We start from the raw sequence: 23,281 nt of genomic DNA, 5'->3' as shown, positions 1-23,281 counted from the left end.
TAATATAATATCAACAACACAGTTAATTAATAAGTATAATAAGTTAGATGTCTTTTATTTAGCTTTCGAACATGAGTAGTACGTAACAATTTACGTAATTGAAATTTACGTGAAACTGCTTTTCCTATGTATTTTTAAAGAATTTATAGTTGTCGAGTTGGATTTGTAAAAACAATTATTCCGTTTTGCTTTTTAAGACTTCTATTTAAGGATTTTCGCCTTTTCTTTTAGCTTTGGCTGCGCTATCGTTTTTCATTGCCTAAGAAATTGTCCCCATTTCTAAGTAGGTTACCTATTTGCTAAACCTTAAGAGCCACTTTACAGAATCTAGACTTAGTAATGTTTACTACAATAGTTTTGTAAACTACTTTATAATCTTACTAATTCGATACGATGCTGGGGTTTTTGTTTCGTTTTATATTTTCTTTAAGCGTTTTAGTTTGGTATTCATTTGGTGTATGGAATGTTATATCGGATTATTTTAATAAGGAATTTCGAAAATTATTAACAAATGAGTCTGAAGACATCGAAATAATGTTTCATGACGAGTTGTAAGGAACTTATGCACTCTATATATGTTTAAGTTTGTTTCTTTTGTAAATAATGAAATTTAATAAAAATCTTCTATAAACTGCTAATACTTAAATAATGTTTTTTTTTCATAGATAGCCAAGACTCTAACGATTATAAATACTTTTTTCAAAGCTTTATAATTTCACTTCACTGTCTTTTGTTACAACAGAATTATCGTGAGACGTTTCTAAAGTTTTATTTATTCATACATGGTAAGATAGTCGGTATAATCACGTCATTTTGCTGTTATGCCTTCAGTGTAACATTTTATATCTATGAAATATATACGTAAATTATCCAGATTGATATACCGGATATATGACCGGAGGTTGAAATAAGCGTCGATAGATTTGTTTGAGAGTATTTCGGATTTCCTCTCACTTCGGAGACATCATTTGTACGTAGGACCTCCAGATATGTGGTTAACTGCAACCTAAAGATATAAAGACTTACTGACAGTGTGAAGTGCGCAATAAATAGGGTCGATGTTTTGGTTTAAAGTTGGAGGAAGTTTCAAGTGACGCTAAAATGGCGCAACAAATACTTGCCGGCTTAAAAGGTCTTAGTGGCGAAAACTTTCCAATTTATAGTTTTTGTCGCGATTTTACCAAAGAGCAAGTAAAACCGTTTAAACCACTGCATTTAAAGTTACTTGAGATATTGTAGTTGTGACTAATAAGTTCTGAGGATCATAAATTTGGCATTTATTAGAATTTGCCAAATGTTTGATCCAGTCCTTTTTTATTCGATTAATACTGTCGTAAATATAACCTTTACCAATAACTAATAGGCGATCGAATTCACCATATGTATTTTAAAAGTATATAAAGGTAAAACACAGAAAACGAAATGATTGGGCCACGTATTGATTATGTCTTATAAACAGCAGCAGAACTGAATATATTCGGTAGTGAGCTAATCAATTTTAAAGAAAGATTTGTTAACTATCTCATTACCTAATCCACTGTTTTGCTTAACAATAACCAAGTACTTTTTTTACTAGTATTTTTATTTTATTTTTAACATTTATTTTTACCAAAATTATCGTATCTAACAAAAGGTAGCCTACTAACATAAACTGTAAATATAGTATAATGTATGATGTGGTATACAATGAATAAATAAATATCTTAACATCAATCGTTCATTATTTTAAAATCTTCTTTAACGGATATTGATATATATATATACATATATAACTTACATAACTGGTCTTTTAGAATACTTGATATCTATCGTGATCAGCGGAGACTTAGATTAAATGAAAAATTTAATAAATAAACGCAAAACACGTTTTTTGAATTAGTAACAAAATTCTATTATAAATAATACACAAAATGTTTGAATGTATAACAATCTATCTCTGCAACTAGATGGCGCTGCTATTACCTGTGTTAGATCAAAAGAAGTTTTGATGTACATGTGAGGGTACATGACCCTTCCAGAGCAGTTTACTTTCACGTAGGGTATCAATATGATTTTCACAAAATTGTATTATACGGGTGAACTGAAATCTTAATCGCAAATAAATCATTGACACTAATCGTCTCACTGTACAGTACATTTTGACATCTAGAAACCTACCAAGAATCGATTGGAATCGACACTAAAGGTCCTATTTAACTGGCGAAGAGCCAAATCACACAGCTAAACTAACCTTTAATTATTTTACTATTTTCCACTCAGTTACGACGACTAATTGTTGTTCAGTTCTTTTTTTTGTTAGGGACAAATCCGTATTATTTTTGTTCAAAACTAAGCAGTCAATATTCTCAAGGTTGTACATTTTGTACTGTTATGTATATTGTACTGTTAATGATATATATATATATATATATATATATATCATTAACAATATATATATATATATATGTATCGTACTATTTACGACTTTTGTGTTGATTGAAAATCCGGTCGTTATGACAGAACAGGGAACAAATGGGCAAGAGGCTTCTTGATGTTAAGTAATACCGCCGCGCATGGACGCTCTCAATGCCAGAGGGCTCGAGAGTGCGTTACCAGTCTTGTAAGAATTGGTACGCTCCTTTCATTAATGACTTTAAAGTCGAATTGGTACATAAAGTCCAATTGGTTCGGAAATACTTCAGTGGGCAGCTGGTTCCATATATGCTAAAGCGGTGGTCTGTGGCAGTTCATGATGTTAATCATGACATTATATCATCATTAATGTATTAGTTTTTCAAATACAAATTGAAAGTACAAAAAAGTCAATTCCATGTTTCATTATTATTGTAGGTTACAGCATTAAGGCTAAAAATAATTCCCCATTTAAGAGCTATAAAATACTGTATTTTCAATCATAACCGTTTCATACAAGCTTTAGGCACATTTGTAACAATGCAAGCAAACAATAGCGTTTCCAACAATCCGGACCACCGAATATTAACATTCTCCACACCCAAACAGGCCAATCACTGCACTGCACAATATCTATGATACAGAGAGTACAATACACCATACATTACACCTAATCTAAATATTATTTTAATATTGAAAATCGGCTTTTAATATGAGTAATGTTGCATAAGGTTTCGGTTTGGAATTTCGATGCGTAAATTTTTTAGTCAATGCGCTTTTAAAGCCCTTAGACATTTGGTGATCGGCACTCATATACACGTACGTATACGTAAGATTGATCGCTTTACGCATTATACGTATATTGTGATACTCTGATTGTGTCAGATATATTGGAACTTATGAAGTATAAAATGCGTGCACTATATTATCTACCATGTAAAGTAAGTAGGGATTAATCAATGTAGGTCGGTACAATTTTTTTCCCGATCAATATGCCTACTTAATTCGTGCACTCTTTAAATGTTGCAATCACAGTAATTACGATATGATGTCGTGTTTGCATAAAATTAAGATTTTTGTTCCGAGTAATATAAACAGTTAATTAACATTTATATTGCTCCATTTTGATGGTTTTTATATAATATTAGAAAATTTTGCTTAATATTACTCGTGTACAGAGGAAAGTAAATGATTTTTATTAATTGTATAAAAACAACTTATGAGTACAAATTGAAAAATTATCAAAATAGGTAACATTGTATTCTTATGAACGTTAATAATAATAACGAAATTATTTTTTTACTAACTGTTAAATCAACACAGACTGGAAAAGATGAACCTCTCCACACGTAACGCTTGTAGAGTATAAAAAAATATTCCACCTCTGTGAATTATCAGCCTAAGCGGTCAACCGTACTGTCAAGCATCGCTAGTGTTAATATGCAAATATGACCCCATTGTCTGCTCTAAATAATGGCTACTTTACTGTATGGCATCCCCAGTGATTGAGTTCAACGCAATCAAGTCTGCTTCGAAGATTGGATCGACTCAATATAGCCCATATTGGCTAAATAATTGTCATTGCGTTATTCTCAGATTTTTATATCGATTGATAAGTATAAATAGCTGGCAAAAACCTCTGTGGCAACTAATTACCACGTAATTTTATACCATTTTTACCAGCTGGTAAAAATGAATCTCTGTCTATAAGGTAACATGGTTAGGATGGGTTTTAATGTTCTGTTAGTGTTTTTTTTAATTGATATATATATATTATATTATATAATATAATATAATATAATATAATATAATATATATATATATATATATATATTATAAAGCTCTTATATGGCATAGTGTCCACAAATCCACAAATCCACCTCAAGACTAACAGTTTTATTCAATGAAACCTACCTACAGATTGGACCAAAATAACAATAACCCTACGATACAAAAAAGGTGACAAGGAAGAAATAAGTAACTATAGACCCATAGGTTTGATGTTGAACATATATAAAGTCTTTTAGAAAGAACAAGCAGGTTTCAGAAGCAAGTTCTCAACTCTAGAACACATCTATGTAGTGAAGCAAATTATACAGAAGTACCACGAATATAACAAAATATACTACATGGCATTAATCGACTATAGTAAGGCATTTGATATTCTAGAGCACGAATTTATATGGTCAGTATTTAAAAAGGAAGATGATTTGCGAAGAGTAGCTGGCCCTCATTGGGTGCGTAAAGCCCGGAACAGAAGATTGGAAGTACGTAGAAGCCTATGTCTAAGGACAAGCTGTGTAATGAAATGAACCGATTAATTATTAGTATTTATTTATTATTTTTAGTGATAACTTTTTTAGTATTTGACACTTTTATGTGCTTAAAATAAATATATATAATAGTAAATACAGCAATAAAGGATTTAAAAAACTCGCCATCGTGTTAATTAGATATTGGCATTTTAAGGGCAAGTTAACAAGCAACCTGTGTGTAAAAGTACATACTAGATATTCTAGTCTCTATTCTAACAGCTCTCAACACATCTGCTCATAGTCTGGCTGACTGATATATTGCTGAGGATATAAACATAGTAACGATCCATATATTTAAATAGCTAGATTAAACTTGGGTTTTTTAGGTGACGTTCTCTGTTAATGATTTGTGGTGGTATTGGTCTGACAAAAAGGTACAAAGAATTAATAATGCAATAGTTACTAGTGTAAGTAATATTATAACTGTCACAATTTGAATAGTCCGAATGACTATTAACCATTTTAATGCCATCTTTTAAACATGCCTGGTTACAAAGGCAGATTGGAAAAGTTTTTTCCTTCTGAGAGTCCAATTAAACTTGTTAGAAGCAATTTCCTTTGGTGTATGCTTGCGCCTTGCAGAGTGCATATACCTTGCGGTTTTCATCGCGTAATCATTTCGGTTAACACTAACAACACAGCAAAATACTTGCATAACAAGACAAAACAGTAATTTAACTTTTACAGCAGTCTTTTGTTTTTAGAAATTGGAATAGTGGAACTGAGAAGTTTGTTTTTTAAATTCGGTACCTATGTTTACCGTGTATATAAAGTATATAGTAATTTAGTAGTTCAACTTTTAGTAACTAAACAATTGTGTAAGCTTAGAAAAATACTTTTATTAAGAATCTAAGGTACTTAATAAGAATAAACGCAACAACGATACGATACGATTAATAATGTGAGCCTCCTTCCCCTTTGCCCCCTGTTCTATAAAAAAAAAGAAAAATCGAAAGACCGACTAATCCTGTTTAAGGCAGTTATGTTATAAACACGTTCATTTTAAATAAATACGTTTTTTAAATAATAAGTTCTCAAAGGAAAATCTTACTCATTGTCGCTTTATCTATATATATAAAAGAAAGTCGTGTTAGTTACACCACTTATAACTCAAGAACGGAAGAACAGATTTGGGTGAAAATTGGAATGGAGGTAGCTTAGAGCCAGGAGACGGACATAGGATACTTTTTATCCCGTTCGGAAGCGTTCCCGTGGGACTTGACATGAAACGTCAGTCACTATAAAACGTGGTATAACAAAAAAGAATAATAAAACGCAAATGATAGCTATGTAATTGACGTATAATGACAGCTATGTAATGACGTATATATGACAATTTGATATTTGTAAGAAATCAATATTCAAAATATTTCTATTAAATAAATAATTAAATGTAATGATAGTGCCATTGCCCATTCGTATAAACAGTGAAGAGAACTATAAAACTCGACATGGTCGTTTGTATTCAGTTCATCCAAATAATGATTAATGTTTCTATTTGTTGTTGTTGTCGAAAGACGCATTTAATCGAGTATTGGAGCGGGAACGTGAATATGATCACCAGGAATTAGATTTAGTAGTTCAAACGAATGTAACCCTGTTGAATTACCAACAAAAGCAAGTTTATGATACTTTAATGAAGGCAAACGATGATGAAAATGGCAAGACATTCCTCATGTCATTAGTTTTAGCAACTGTTCGGGCGAGATCCAACATAGCGGTTGCAGTTGCTTCTTCTGAAATAGCAGTCACATTGTTAGAAGGATGCCGTACGGCTCATTCAGAATTAAAATTACCGTTAAATCTTCAAACTATTGAAGAACCAACGTGTAATATTGCAAAACACTCAGCAATGGCAAAAGTTTTAGCGGCATCGAAAATCATCATCTGGGACGAATGCACAATGGCGCATAAACGTGCATTAGAAGCACTTAACCGAACATTAAAAGATTTACGCAATGACTCAAGATGTTTTGGAGGAGCAATGATTTTACTGTCTGGCGATTTCCGCCAAATACTGCCAGTAATTCCAAGATCTACGGCTGTCGACGAAATAAACACTTGCCTCAAGTCGTCAAACCTATGGCGCTATGTGAAGAAACTGCAGCTGACAACAAACATGAGAGTTACATTGCTTAATGATACATCTGCTGAAGATTTCTCGGAGCAATTGCTGACTATCGGTAATGGTCAAGTACCTGTCGATGAATGGAATCAAAAGACGATTTTATTAACAATGTGTTTCCAAACATTATTTCTAACTACAAAAATAATGAATGGTTGAGTGAGCGAGCAATTTTAGCGGCTAAGAATAAAGATGTAGATGACCTGAACTACATAATTCAAAATAAGATCATTGGAACAATGCTTCATTCAAATCTATTGACTGCGTCACAAATGAAGATGAAGCCACCAACTATCCCATTGAATTTTTAAACTCTTTGGACGTGCCTGGCTTACCACCGCACAATTTACGCCTAAAGGTTGGCTCCGTAGTAATCATGCTTCGAAACATAAACCAACCGTTGCACAGTTTTGCAACGGTATGCGTTTGGTGGTTAGAAAATTGAAGAACAATGTAATTTACGCTACGATAATGATAGGAAATCTCAAAGGTGAGGAAGTTCTTATTCCGAGGATCCCGATGATCCCAACCGATATGCCGTTTGAATTTAAAAGACTTCAATTTCCGATACGTCTTGCATTTGCCATGACCATCAACAAATCACAAGGCCAATCCTTAAAAGTTTGTGGTTTAAATCTAGAACATTCATGTTTTTCCCATGGTCAATTATACGTGGCATGTTCACGGGTCGGAAGACCATCAGCGTTGTTTGTTTTTGCGCCTGATAATAAAACAAAAAATGTCGTGTATCACAAGGTACTTAAGTGAAGAACAACCTATGTACTAAAATACAGAAATAATAATGAATGATTAATGTAGGCATTTAATTTTTTTGTATTTTTTCCAATAAAAAAAACAAACTGCTTATTTATTGCCATTAAGGCGGAACAAAGTTCGCCGGGGCAGCTTGTCTATATATATAAAAGAAAGTCGTGTTAGTTACACCACTTATAACTCAAGAACGGAAGAACAGATTTGGGTGAAAATTGGAATGGAGGTAGCTTAGAGCCAGGAGACGGACATAGGATACTTTTTATCCCGTTCGGCAGCGTTCCCGTGGGACTTGACATGAAACGTCAGTCACTATAAAACGTGGTATAACAAAAAAGAATAATAAAACGCAAATGATAGCTATGTAATTGACGTATAATGACAGCTATGTAATGACGTATATATGACAATTTGATATTTGTAAGAAATCAATATTCAAAATATTTCTATTAAATAAATAATTAAATGTAATGATAGTGCCATTGCCCATTCGTATAAACAGTGAAGAGAACTATAAAACTCGACATGGTCGTATGTATTCAGTTCATCCAAAGAATGATTAATGTTTCTATTTGTTGTTGTTGTCGAAAGACGCATTTAATCGAGTATTGGAGCGGGAACGTGAATATGATCACCAGGAATTAGATTTAGTAGTTCAAACGAATGTAACCCTGTTGAATTACCAACAAAAGCAAGTTTATGATACTTTAATGAAGGTAAACGATGATGAAAATGGCAAGACATTCCTCATGTCATTAGTTTTAGCAACTGTTCGGGCGAGATCCAACATAGCGGTTGCAGTTGCTTCTTCTGAAATAGCAGTCACATTGTTAGAAGGATGCCGTACGGCTCATTCAGAATTAAAATTACTGTTAAATCTTCAAACTATTGAAGAACCAACGTGTAATATTGCAAAACACTCAGCAATGGCAAAAGTTTTAGCGGCATCGAAAATCATCATCTGGGACGCTGGGCGTCTGGGCGCATAGACGTGCATTAGAAGCACTTAACCGAACATTAAAAGATTTACGCAATGACTCAAGATGTTTTGGAGGAGCAATGATTTTACTGTCTGGCGATTTCCGCCAAATACTGCCAGTAATTCCAAGATCTACGGCTGTCGACGAAATAAACACTTGCCTCAAATCGTCAAACCTATGGCGCTATGTGAAGAAACTGCAGCTGACAACAAACATGAGAGTTACATTGCTTAATGATACATCTGCTGAAGATTTCTCGGAGCAATTGCTGACTATCGGTAATGGTCAAGTACCTGTCGATGAATGGAATCAAAAGACGAACTTATTAACAATGTGTTTCCAAACATTATTTCTAACTACAAAAATAATGAATGGTTGAGTGAGCGAGCAATTTTAGCGGCTAAGAATAAAGATGTAGATGACCTGAACTACATAATTCAAAATAAGATCATTGGAACAATGCTTCATTCAAATCTATTGACTGCGTCACAAATGAAGATGAAGCCACCAACTATCCAATTGAATTTTTAAACTCTTTGGACGTGCCTGGCTTACCACCGCACAATTTACGCCTAAAGGTTGGCTCCGTAGTAATCATGCTTCGAAACATAAACCAACCGTTGCACTGTTTTGCAACGGTATGCGTTTGGTGGTTAGAAAATTGAAGAACAATGTAATTTACGCTACGATAATGATAGGAAATCTCAAAGGTGAGGAAGTTCTTATTCCGAGGATCCCGATGATCCCAACCGATATGCCGTTTGAATTTAAAAGACTTCAATTTCCGATACGTCTTGCATTTGCCATGACCATCAACAAATCACAAGGCCAATCCTTAAAAGTTTGTGGTTTAAATCTAGAACATTCATGTTTTTCCCATGGTCATACGTGGCATGTTCACGGGTCGGAAGACCATCAGCGTTGTTTGTTTTTGCGCCTGATAATAAAACAAAAAATGTCGTGTATCACAAGGTACTTAAGTGAAGAACAACCTATGTACTAAAATACAGAAATAATAATGAATGATTAATGTAGGTATTTAATTTTTTTGTATTTTTTCCAATAAAAAAAACAAACTGCTTATTTATTGCCATTAAGGCGGAACAAAGTTCGCCGGGGCAGCTTGTATTAGAGTAAAAATTAAAAAAAATTACAGCTTGTGCATTGATGGTTTAGTGGCTTCAACGTACGACCCTGATCCGTTTGAATCCCGGCTGCAGTAATTGAATTTTCTTTCTATGTGCGCATTTAGCTACGGTGTAGGTTGACCCTGATCGTACTGATGAAAAGTGTCAGACAGACGGCTAATCATCTAAAAAGCGATTGATAAACGGAAACAATCTTAAGCCAAAACCAATTTAGGGTTGTAGCGCCTCTGGAATATTATTAATTTTTTCGTTTAAATACGAAAATACTGATGAATATACAGCCTCAAAACTAAATGATACTTCATGGTTACATTTTGTGAGTTTTACAGCGCAGAAAAAGGCAAGGATTAAATTTCTCTATAAAATATGAACCCTCATTTTTATGCACAGTTACCTCAACGGTCAAGTTATTGCTTGATTAAGTACGTCTTTTTACCAAACATTGAGCATCTAAAAGGTTATGAATAAATTGACTCCGACGAGGCAAAATTATAGATCTAATATTTTGAAGGGAAACTTTTTAGTAGCCGTCGCTTGGAATTTCGGTGAGTTGCACCTTTCAATTCCGGTAATACTTTTATAAGATTTTCTTTCCCAGAATATCGTTTAGAAGTATTCAATTGAAATCAAGATGAAATGACTTATTTCCGTCTTTGTATTCGTTTAATACTTTTAGAGGATCGCGTTTCCAAAAACGTTTGTAAATGGAATATGCGCTTGGAAATATTCAGCTGTAATATGAACATCTAAATCGATCTTAAGAGAAGATTATATAATATAAGATTATATAAACGCTTGGTATATACATAATCACCGTACAAGTTATTCAAACATACATAAAAACAATACTAGGCTAAAACTGCTCATATCATAAGTATTCAACGTTTTTTGTAGACATATAAACGAAACGAAAACTACAAAATAATATCATATGCGTTGTTGACCTATTGCGATCATATCACCGGAAAATCAAGGACAATATGTCATCTCATTGAAATCTATAAAATTCTGACTGGCCACTATAATGTTCCAGGAATTGAGAAGCTCTATATTTTAAGTGAAAATACACATTTGAGGGGTTTAAAACTTAAGACCACTCAACATAACTAATTCCCAAAAGAACTTTCTCCCAAACCGGGTAGTGGCCGACTGGAATAGGCTTCCGGAAAGTGTAATCAGTGCACAGCATCAACTTATTAAGTTGCTAGTGTGTTTATTATACATAATAATAAAAAAAAGTGTCAAGCACAGAAAGTGGATACTACTTGTCTATGAAAGAAGAATGATGTTGCAATAGGGCCAAGACTCATATAGAGTAATAGCGTCACTGGATGACGATTATATAACTCGTTTTGCAATTTATCAATACAATAGACGTTGCAAAACTGGTCCGCATTACAGAAATCATTGCCATGGACTGTGTTGGTTAGCGTAAAAATGTTGCCCGTGTTAAATTATCGTGTTAAAGTAGAACAGTAGACACAAACACGCACTGTGTACACGTCAAACGCAACGTAAGCCGAGGTTTTAATCACCCAGTGTTGAACGGTTTGCTTTTGGTTTACACCGCTTTGTACACTAGATTGAAATAACGATCTGCCTTTAAGTAACAAAGTGATATAGAATGCAGCTTTTTGTTAGTTATTTGATTAGAAATATTGATAAGATTTTTTATATAATTACGTACATATAATTTTGAGATAAAAGGTATTTTTAAAATGCTATTGAAATATCATTTTCATATGGGTACAATATTTTTTGGTGGTACGTTGATGTTAAAGATAAATTGTTTTGGGTTACCATAGTTTTATTGTTGTTACAAGACAAAAGTAATTTAATCCTTGGCAACAAATACAGTGAGAACTTTAATTCTCATTTAAAGAAAATACTTTTTTAACGGATTGAAGCTATATATTATTATAAACTTATATAATTAAATTAAATGTGTAAAAATTATATTAAAAGACAATACTATGTGCAACAGTTCGGACTGGATTTAATTCTCATTTTATGATAAAGTGATTGTTTTAAAACTATGTGTAGCTTTCAGTTACACTTACAACATCACCGCTACAACGTACTTGAATAAGTAATTGACACAGGCGTGAGCGGCCACAGATTATAGAAATTGGCACTCCAAAAGAGAACAATGTAATGACGTTGTTTTGACGTCACATCTTATAATTCGATGGAGCACCAGTAATTTCTTATGACGTTGTCACATTCAACTAACGTCAGTAAACCGACTTTACAGACAACCGATTTTTTATAGCATATTATCATTTATCATTATTAGTATTATAATTTATACTAAATACAAAACATACATAATTGTCCGATTACTTTTTAAATAAAGTTATATATACTTCGAAATTGGGGACTATTGTAAATTTTCTAGTAAACTATTTATATAGAATAAAAATACGTTATTCGAATATAGCTAATATATTCATCAATTAATTAAGCTGTCACAGTCAGACGTCTCGGATTAATGAGGTTTCGACATGACGTTTAACGCTGAAATTACTTCAGTATAAAGTAATGTATTAATCAAGGTTTGATTAGTATTCAGAACTATGTTTATATGCATAACCATGACTCAAGTGTCTAACCGCAATAGACTCCCCTACCAATACTAATCACTTTCAATACTTATACGTCAGTTGATTTTAATTTTCTGTTGAGTGGACTGACAGAAAAATCTTGATCTGTAATTAGAGTAGGTATTACGTTGTGGGTACATGGATATATTTTATAGCTTTTAAGCGGTTCTAAACAGTTCTTTTGTTTGACTTTTCAGTTAAGACCTGTTTCAAACAGGTTTGGTATAATTGTGGTGTTTAAGTCGTTGAAATAAAAATATTAAAAACCAAAAAAGCCTTACAATGAACATAATATATTCATATTTCCCAATATACAATTCCGATCATAAGAATATATATAAGGAAGTTAAATTTATGATACATTTGTTTCGAACATGACTTGGATATAATATTTCAGCGCATATTTCCTTGAACGATAATCGTTTTCTCGTCAGTTTTCCCGTTTATTTTTTTAGCGTTCTCTCCCTTGGCTATTTGGCACAAAAACACTTTGCAACAATGTTAATATTACGTTTTTTTTAACATTTTTACTATCGTACATAAAACGTACTTTCTTATATGTTTGATTATTGTATTTGGTCGATCGATCAAGTTGGTTGGACTTGGGATGGAGATAATATTGACCATTTACAGTTATCGTAATCGTCACCATAACGTATAGTACGTTTGGTGTAAGATAGTATCCTGCATATACGTTGTATGTTTGATTAAAATCATTATTCGCACAGACAGACTTCCGAGTATTTGACCATTTCAATCAAACAAAACGCATCATCGTGATACCTGTCGTTTCGTTGTTTCGTAATATTTTTATAAGAACACACATCTTTACATTTTGGAAAATAGAGTTTGTTCTATAAAATATTTGAATTCAAGAGAAGCAAAATTACTTGTATATTCTAGTACACTATTCTCGACTATAATGTTCTCAGAACGGTAAAGAAAATCAATATTTGAGCTATACAATAGGCTACTATGTCCATAACAGGAAGTTTGAAGGAATTTCACGTCCCGGGATTTCTATGAAGAAAACTTTTATTGACTGTTAGGTCCGTTGGGAACAGAGCGGTAAATATTTAGTGTGGGGGTACAAGAGGGATGACATGAAGTGTTAAGGCAAAACTTGTCACGTGATTAGGGAATTGATTAACTACACTTGGACCATTTTTATGCGGTTATTAATAATTTAAATACGTTAACGGATATAAATACCTAATACATAAGCTTAATATTACATGGAGTCAATTAAAGAAACATTACTACGCTTAGGCGTTTTTTAATAAGTGTCTATCTTGCGCCAAGGGCAAACCCTTTTCAGTCATTGGCTTCGATTCTTGGTAAAACAGTAATTGTTTCTAAATATATAAAAAGCTTAAATGGCCTATACAAGTAAAAAACAGTCCGTAAAACAAAACTTTTTTAAATCACTAAGGACAAAGCTAATAACGTAATGGCGAAAATAATCAAATTTTATGAGAGAAAAAGTGCTTTTAAGTAATGAACGTATTTTCATAATAGCATTCCGTTGAAACGGTTCTAACAATTGTAAATTATTTTTGATTTAGTTAGGATTTAGTTACGAGAATACTTATGGTTTCTAGGAGATCCATTTACAAGTACTTTAGAATTAAGCTTATTATATTTATGCTGATTTCTTTTTAGACTTATACTCGTGAACGGGTGCTACTTGTGGTGACTGGTCGTATTTGAATTCGTGTATGCGGTGATATTAGTTGTTTCTACTACGTATTTGCGTGTTGTACTCAAGAGTATTTAAGTGCGTGCTCCGATTTCACCATGCATTCTAGTGATAGAGGACAAATCATTGTTTTTAATTTATTTTATTATTCTTTATTACTCAAGATGTCATATGGAACATGGCGTAATGGTTGCAGCTCCTTACAAACGTTGTGTAAAAAAAACTTGGCGATTAAAAAAAGTGGAGGAGAGTTTATTGCCGGTTCTAGGTGTTCTATGCCCTTGATTTAAGAACTGGCAGTAAACATAAAATTAGAAGCATTTCATTTTTATTTCTTTTTTTCCCGTTCATAAGTATACATTAAGTTACCTACATGAATAATGATTTTGAATAGGCTTTGTGGCAAAAATACAAAATACAATTTAAATAAATAATAGTGTAAATTCTTAATTTACTTCCAGTTCTTAAATAAAAGAGCAAAAAGACAAGGCATGTTTGGGTTTACAAAAAGGCCGTAAGCTCTAATTATTACACCATGTTCCAGATATTGAAGCCATCTAATAAATTAAAATTTTAAATAAAATCATTAACAAGTGCCGTCGTTCTAGTACAAGTAAATGTAATTAGTACTTTAAGATATTTAATCTGTTCTTTTATTTTTTATTTATTCAAAACACGAGATTAAATCCTAATATTATATCTACAAACCTATGCATAAATTACTTATTATCTGATTAAGCAATTAATTTATGCACCACTAATAGTGATGTGTGGGTCACATTAGCATTAAACAACAAATGACATGTTCCATTCAAACGATAACTGTTTGTAATTAATCATGAATGCGTTATACGTGCCAATGTTATCAATCATTGGATATTTTTCATACATAAAAAAAAACATAAATAAAAAGCTACCGTTACGAATTAAATTTTTTTTTAATTAATAGAATGTAACGATTTGTCAATTAATATGTAGTTAAAAAACAAAAGCCTTATTCAATTCTTATCGTTTATTAGTAATATTATTTAAATATAGATTGTTCTGTATTCAGTTCAACACATTGAAACATCTTAGAATATCTAAATATATAAAACAAAGCCATGTTAGTTATACCACTTATAACTCAATATCTATTTATCTGTTTTTGGTAGATTCTTCTCCACTTCGAATAGCAGAATAAGTAATACAATATCGCATAAGTTATCGAATAACAATAAATAAATTGACTAATTTTACGAATTCTTGCTCGTGATTGGTCTCTTCACAAAACATTTCTTTGTTTGAACAAAATTGTATTAAATTAATTTGTTGTAAAAAATGTTGTAAATTAACGAATTAAATTAAGTTTAACTAAAGCTAACTCGATATTATTAGACTGTCAGGCGGAACGAAGTTCGCCTGGTCAGCTAGTTCATAATATAGTTACCAGTGTCGGAAAGGCATGTGACAGCCTGGCCCAGGACAGACACAAGTGGAACGGAATGGAGGAGGCCTATGTCCAACGGTGGCCAAATCAAATCTGACAATGCAAGCACCTACCTACTACCTACTCTTTCGCACCAACATGAGCGAAAGAGTAGGTAAAAACTATGAAACATACATTGTATGAACTCTTTAAAGTCAAATTATTTTTTTAGAATTTATATACATATATATATATATATATATATATATTAATTTTCAATGTTTATAATTAAGTTTTGGTAATAAAGGCTAATATTATTATTAATAATATTATTATGGCGATATGGTGTGAGTCGTTGGGTGCAGAGCGCGGGGAATTGGTCGTACGGGTAATTTAGGCCTGTGACCACTTCGCAGTTGACATCGACAGGCTGAATTAAAGTGGTATTGTATTTTTTAAATTACCATATAATAACGAACTCATTTGTCTACACCTATTACTTAGTAACTATGAAGTATTTCAATACCATGCTGCCAAGAACGAATAAAATCGTTTAAGTTATTCAATAAAACTCAAAGAGATATTTCAATTGAAAAACGTATAAAAATAATATCCCCACAGATCGGACCTTTCAAGAGCAGCAAACTAAAGCTTAAACATAGAAAGTCATTATCTTCGGTCTCAAGCACTATAAACTCCGATGAGCTTCGATTCTTTATAATATAAAGGGAAAAAAGATTTCAGAATAACGAGAAAGACCAAACGGAGCGGAAATCCCCGTTCGATCCGATCGACCATGATTTTAAGGTTCTACCGATCGTATTAATCTTTATTGTTGGTCCATCTCAAAAAATAAGGGATGAGAGGTTTTTAATAAGCGCGAAAACTTTTGTGAAAGCTTTAAGTGTTTACGAAACGGTTGTTTAATTTTTCCACTAGTAATCTTATACATTCAAACTGTTAACAAATAGTATAGGAAGTTCAGAAGTCATACGACATTGAATTTACACGTCTTTCAAAGTTAAACTTTGTATTAAAGTTGGATAGGAACCTCTGCATGATTTAGAGGTTGAATTACAAGTTATGATATTAAAATGGAACATTATAATTTCCCGTACAATACTCAAAGGTGTAATTGAGAAGAGAACAGGGATTAATTGAAGCAGGAATGTATCATGAGTGCAGACGAACGTTGGTGCAAAGCTACGCAGGCGCGCCTTCTACCCAAATCGCAGTGACGGCTCTCCCATCACTAGGGACGCTCGTAGCGAGTCCTGAAGGCTTCTGAATAGCTGCTTACGATGAAATATAAAACCTATTTGGTTTTTGCGCGTTAATTCGTTCCAAATTCAAAAATCTTGACAGAAAAGTGTATCGCGCATAATTGTTAAGTTCAAGAATTATGTGTGTGTTTTAACTAGTGCTAAGTGTTAAAACTTTGTGATTAATTTGAACATTGTAAAAGTTGGGTGTAAAAACAGTTCAGATTGTTTCCGAAGCGGTTTTTAAATGGTAAGTTAGTTAACAATTTGCAGCTTTTGTTTGTTTTTTTAGAAGTTTATGGGACAATAAACGACGCGAAAAAGAGTTTTACGACTACCGTTAACAACGTTTTCAGTGACATGCAATCGTAAAACGTTTTAATTTCGCAAAATACCTCTGCGCCGAGCCCGTTATTCTTAATAGCTATAAACTTCCTTTAATAAAGAATTTAATTCGTAAAGTATGTAATCCTCATCATTTACGTCCAAATAACTCTTCTCTTTATTGACTTTACTGTACATCTGTACACCTCTAACAAGTAGCTTTCATACTTTTTTAAAGCATTCTACTGTTAGCGAGCTACAAAAATATACCATATGACTGCTTCACAGAACATTTAAATTAAGAACAATAAAATCAGTTGGTTCTATTAAATATCAATTGTATTTTTAAATACCACTTATTTCAGTAATAATCTGAATGATCCACGGTATAGTATAAAAATTATAATTCACAGATATTTTTACTTCATAATCAAGACCTGATAGGTGTGGCCTTTTAATTCTTACTTACTTCCAGACACAACCAATTATAACAGAACAATGGGATAACGATATAATTAATACAAAGGTAAAGATAACCTACTTTCAAGGATTAAATACTATTTGTTTTTGTTCCAATTAATAGTTCTGCAAAAATAATTTAAATCTTTAGTTACAAAGGCGAAACGACTTTGTGCTCTTAAGATCATTTGGGGTCGGCATTAAAAACGGGTCGTCATAAATGTCTTAAGAAGAGAACGGATAAACCTTTGTTTAAAGATACTGCATATTCACATCGTGGTTCCTGTTTAAAGTCTAATCAATGGAGTATATATTAGGGCATCATAACGATTAAATGCAAAATGTTTAAATAACCTAAATAATTTTTTTATAGAATTTACTCCAACTTTGGTGATGGTCTTTTGCCTATATGGCCGTAGGTAACAAGTACACAGGCAGAATATTTATCTTAGACCCTGGTATGTCTACCAGGTCAGCCCAGGGCTGGTGTTTTCCTCTCTCAACACAGGGAGGGAGGGAGAGGGAATTGGGAAAGGGGGAGAAAGAGTTTTAGTTTTACTATCTTTTTTTTTTTAGTTTTAGGTTTTTTTTTATTTATTTTTATGTATATTTAGATGATTTTATAAGTTATTAATTAATAATATGTGTAATAATAAACAGTGGATGTATATTATATATAAACATACTTTAATACAATCGAAAATCTCAATAATTGGGCACGCAATGGTCAAGCTATCCCTAATTAGCCATAGATTCCTTTATATCAATAAATTAAAAACATGAATTTATAATATGCATAAAATATTAACTCATTTTAAAATTCGGTAAAAAATAATATACAATGACAAAAAAATAACAATTTATATTGCTTACGACTAAAAGCATACAGGAACTATTAGTTTTAAAAAAATGAGTTCAATAGGAATTATGTGTGTGTATTTTAATAAATTATTACATTATGGGACATGTCCATTTGTAATAATTTATTAAAATACATTATTAAAAATTTGTCCCTTTTGTGGTCGTCATTTATTGATGGACTTTATTCTTTATATATATTGAACCAAATAGACACAAAGTGCTATTTATATTTTCTTCTTGTCATCCTCGCGTCACTTTTGATATCTTAACTAATAATTATTTTGATCTTTTAAGCGTTTGGTGTAAACAACCTCGATGGTTTTTTTTATTTCGTAATCCTACGACTAACACAATTATATATAATCACTAACACTAAAATATAGCTAGATATGGAATACATACGACAATAAGGGTTTAAAAATTTACAAAAGGGAACGATGAATAAAATTTATTTTATACATTTAACTCAGATATAGCAGCGTACGACTCTCATACCTGAGGTCGAAGGTTCGACACGTTCGACACCAAGATTCGTCGAAGTGTCGAACCAATGTCAATTGAGTTTCTTTCTATGTGCGCATTTAACATTTGCTCGAACGGTGAAGGAAAACATCGTGAGGAAACCGACATGTCTTAGTCCCAAAAAGTCGACAACATGTGTCAGTCACTGGAGACTGAACATCTATTTGCCTATAAGATTTAAAAATGATCATGAAACAGATTCAGAAATCTGAGGCCTAAAGAAGTTGTAGCGCCACTGACTTTTTTTTGAACTAAGAGATACTTAATTTGGTTGTGTTGTGTAATAGTGAGTGTAAGTGAGGGTAAGTACAGGAAGGTTGTATAGCTTACCCCACATGCCCGTGATGCATGTGGTTTATGTATTTTATTATATTCTTATTGATTAAGACCTTTTTAGGTATAAATATACATAAATTTTCTTAAGATACAATATGTTCACGAACAAGACAAGTATTACCTTATTAAAGGGCAACTTAATAATATTGTTTGCTTTGTAATTAGGTTAAGTACGAACTAATTGAGGGGCCGACCAACACAAACGGTCGGTTACAAGATTGATGTGTTAAATATATTAGTAGAGAATAGTCAACAGTCGGGGTTATATGGTAGTGGGGTTTAGTTAAAGATAACGTTCATACTATATATACGTAACACAATTTATTGATATATAGATTACATCCTGTTTAAATAATATTGACTACGTTTATTGTTACAAAAGATTGATTTTTTTATTATTTTCTCTAATAATACTCCTACTTAGTAAAAAAGGTAAACTTTTTTTACATTTTAGAAGCTTTTTCACAAAAAAAGTTTTATTTTGATACTGATACAATTGTCAGTACTTGAATAAAAGGAGCCCCAAATCAAAATTCACTGAACATTTATAAATTCTTATATTTGATGCAATAAAAAAGTTTAGCACGCGCATAACAATTTAATATCGCAAGGTATGCACAAAATGACAAAAATATGTAAACCGATACAGAAAATCAGAAATACCTGCAATGAATATGAAATTCCAGGCAGAATCCGAGTGACAATGAAGGTGGATCAATATTTATGAGATGAAACTTGCACTTCAATACGAAATTCGTGAATTGTTAGAACATCGGATGAAATTGAAGTTATGTTGACGACGTAATGTAGAAGTGGGAATTGCAAACTATTTTTCGTTTTCATGTTTACAAGTTTGTAAGTGTATTCTTTATAGGAGTTTATTTAAGTATAGGAGTTTTTATGTTTACATGTTTTTTTTTATGTTTTTAGTTTTAATTTGTATGTCAATTAAACAACTATATGTATATAGCACCTGTAACTTAATTTACAAAAATTTAAATAACTCTCTCCATAGATAGTTATCATTTAAATAATACACAACGACACGCAATACTCGTCGAGTGAGTTTGCTTATCATGCCGAAGCCACGCACAAATTATTTGAAGAAATCTATTAGGTATGGGGGTGTCCAATTATTTAATCAATTATCATTTCAAATTCGCAATATTGGAGTGTTTGAAAAATTCAAAAAGGCAATAAAGATGCATATTAGAATGAACACAGTTGACTAAAATTAAGACGGCTTATGGCGACATGTATCTCGCTCGTATATATACATATTAATATTAAGTTTCTCATGTAAATTAATAAAATATTTTTGTTTTTGTAATGAGAAATAAAGTTATTTAAACATTATGTTTCTACGATATAAGGCCTCATGCGCATGTAAGGAAAATTAATAAAGCTATTTAATCCTTGACTTGAATCTATCGCGGACTATGCTTAAAGAGTGTATTAAGAATACTTTTAACGCTAAATCGCCCGCATTGCGAACAAGCCTTACACTGTACACTCGCGTATACGCTAAAGGCAGTATAGCCGAATTAGGTATTACGTATTTAATTCTTTTACGTATTTACGTAATGTATGTACGCCAATAATCATTGGCTATGTGTTTAGGTTGATTCCTTTTTGCTGTATATAATTAATGTAAGCATTAGAATTTTGAGTAAATAAACAATTTATTTTTCCATAAACATTACTTTACAAAATTAGAACAATTTTAACAAATAGTTAATTAACATTATTTTATCTTTAGCAACCAGTTTGTGTGGATAGGTCAACATATCGATCGAGTTAATCCATATTTATGCCACTTTAATTGCTTTTGGTTTCATCTTCTTAGACGTTGTCAATAAAAATATTAACAAAACACATCCTTTTACACTTTTAATTCATCTTCATGTAAAATGGGAACAAATCGTGATTCATGTGGTATCAAATTATTTCAGTATTATTACTATTTTCTTGTGTAGCCAAGTCCACATTTCAAAGATCGTCATGCTCACTGAAATGTCATTGCTTGTGGTGGCGTCCATGCGTCGGGTTGTCTCTCTCCCTAAATCATGGCGAGGTGGCCGATGGCTGGCCATGCGTCATACTCGTGAACGGATGCTACTTGTGGTGACTGGTCGTACTTGAATTCGTGTATGCGGTGATATTAGTTGTTTCTACTACGTATTTGCGTGTTGTTCTCACGAGTATGTAAGTGCGTGCTCCTATTTCACCATGTCTCCTGCTGATAGAGGACAAATCATTGTTTTTAATTTATTTTATTATTCTTTATTACTCAAGTTGTCATATGGAACATGGTATAATGGTTGAAACTCCTTACAAACGTTGTGGAAAAGAAAAAACTTGGCGATTAAAAAGAGTGGAGGAGAGTTTACTGCCTCTCTTCCGTTCCCTTCCGGTCCCTTGATTTGAGAACTGGCAGTAAATGTGAAATTAGAAGCATTTAATTTATATTTCTTTTTTGACGTGCATAAGTGTACATTATGTTACCTACATTAATAAATGATTTTGAATTTGTGCTATATGCATCATCTCTATGCTAGGCTTTCACTTGACAAACACAATTTATGTGATATATCAAACCTCATATCGCTTGATCCAAAATTGAACGAATAACAAAATCAATTCAAAATACAAAAAAAAACAGTTCTAACCTTTTAATGCTACTCCAATTTTACTGAAATAATAAATCAGCGTTGAGTAAAACTAAACTTTTTGTTTCGTTAACTCGTTTGTGAAATTTGCCTGAAACAGATGAACAAATTGCCAGAGTTCACACAAACATAAATACTGTTTTTATTAAAGTTTAAACGTTTGTTTAATTATGAGTATTTATAATACTTTTATAGGAACGAAATAGTTCTGCTTGGTTCATTGTTATCCCTGTAACTGGATTTTTACAGGAAATAACATGTTTTTTTAATGAACAGGAGGCAAACGGGCAGCTCAACTGTTGCTAAGTAACACAGCTGCCCATGGTCACTCTCAATGCCAAAGAGAAGTGTGTTGCGGGAAATTTTCACTTTTTACATAGTGTAAATATATTTTTTATAACAATATCGTTATTATTTAACGAAATTAACTTATTATATACTCATACTTATGTATAATATGATTAACGACCATTAATCGACCTTAATTTCACAATGATAACTCATTTATACACTTCACAATTTAATTTGCATTAACTATAGTTACTTATATGTATTTCATAATAATATTAGCGTCATAAGTTCGAATACAAGAGAAGATCAAATGGCAGACGGAAAAAGTCGCTAATGTAAGTGGTATCTAGGTCAAGAAAGGTCTTTTGAGAATTCAGCCAATCTTTTGTTCAATTTTTGGCAGCTCGTTGAGAGAAATGGTGATGCCAGATTATAGGCATTGTTTGTTTTACATATTTAGATGTAATTGCTAATAGTTCCTTTACGACTGGAATACATTTTAAAACCATACATACATACATATAAATATGCAGTACATCAAAAATGGAAAAACTATTCAAAAGCGCCTTTACTGTAATTTATACACGTAAATTATTCAGTTTTCTAATGTTTTTATGCAAAAATAGTAAAAATTTCACTTTATTATTTCATTTGGTTAACGCGAGTATTACCCATAAAAAAATTATATTACCGATTTTTTATTTCATTCCTTAGCCTAAGACTGTAGCAGCCTATTGAATAATATTATCAAAAAGATATCATGAAATAAAGGAAAAATATTTATAAATTCCTTGTGTAAATGAAGAGTTTTATCGCATATTTCTTATTTAAATCAGCCATAAATATTAAACAAAAGCGTGATTCATTTTGTATTCTGCAGACGTGAGGGGCTCTATAAGTGTCTGTAGTTTAACGGATTCTGGATATCCAGTAAATAGTTCGTATAAATCCTGTCAATTGAGCGATATTTTATATGCAGTTAATGCGTCTTGAAAAAGTGCTGCGAATATTACTGAAATATTTCGTTCTTTATAGCGCGACTTATTGTACGGCTATTGTGATCATTGCTTCTGGTTGGAAGACGGTTCTATTGAGCTGTGGTTAAAAATATGAACTC

The 23,281-nt window shown here is 32.2% G+C and overlaps 1 protein-coding gene across 1 annotated transcript in view; it reads left to right on the top strand.

Moving 5' to 3' along the window:
* Positions 1–16,722: 16,722 nt before the first annotated feature.
* LOC110996757 (zwei Ig domain protein zig-8-like) overlaps positions 16,723–23,281 on the top strand; it is a 28,582-nt gene continuing 22,023 nt past the window's right edge. The window contains exon 1 of the mRNA XM_022264583.2: positions 16,723–16,952. The gene's annotated coding sequence lies outside the window, so the exon portion shown is untranslated. The remainder of the gene's footprint in view (positions 16,953–23,281) is intronic.

The sequence above is a fragment of the Pieris rapae genome, chromosome 15, assembly GCF_905147795.1.
Source record: "Pieris rapae chromosome 15, ilPieRapa1.1, whole genome shotgun sequence".
Taxonomy (NCBI): Eukaryota; Metazoa; Arthropoda; class Insecta; order Lepidoptera; family Pieridae; genus Pieris; species Pieris rapae.
This window is presented reverse-complemented; position numbering and strand designations above follow the sequence as displayed.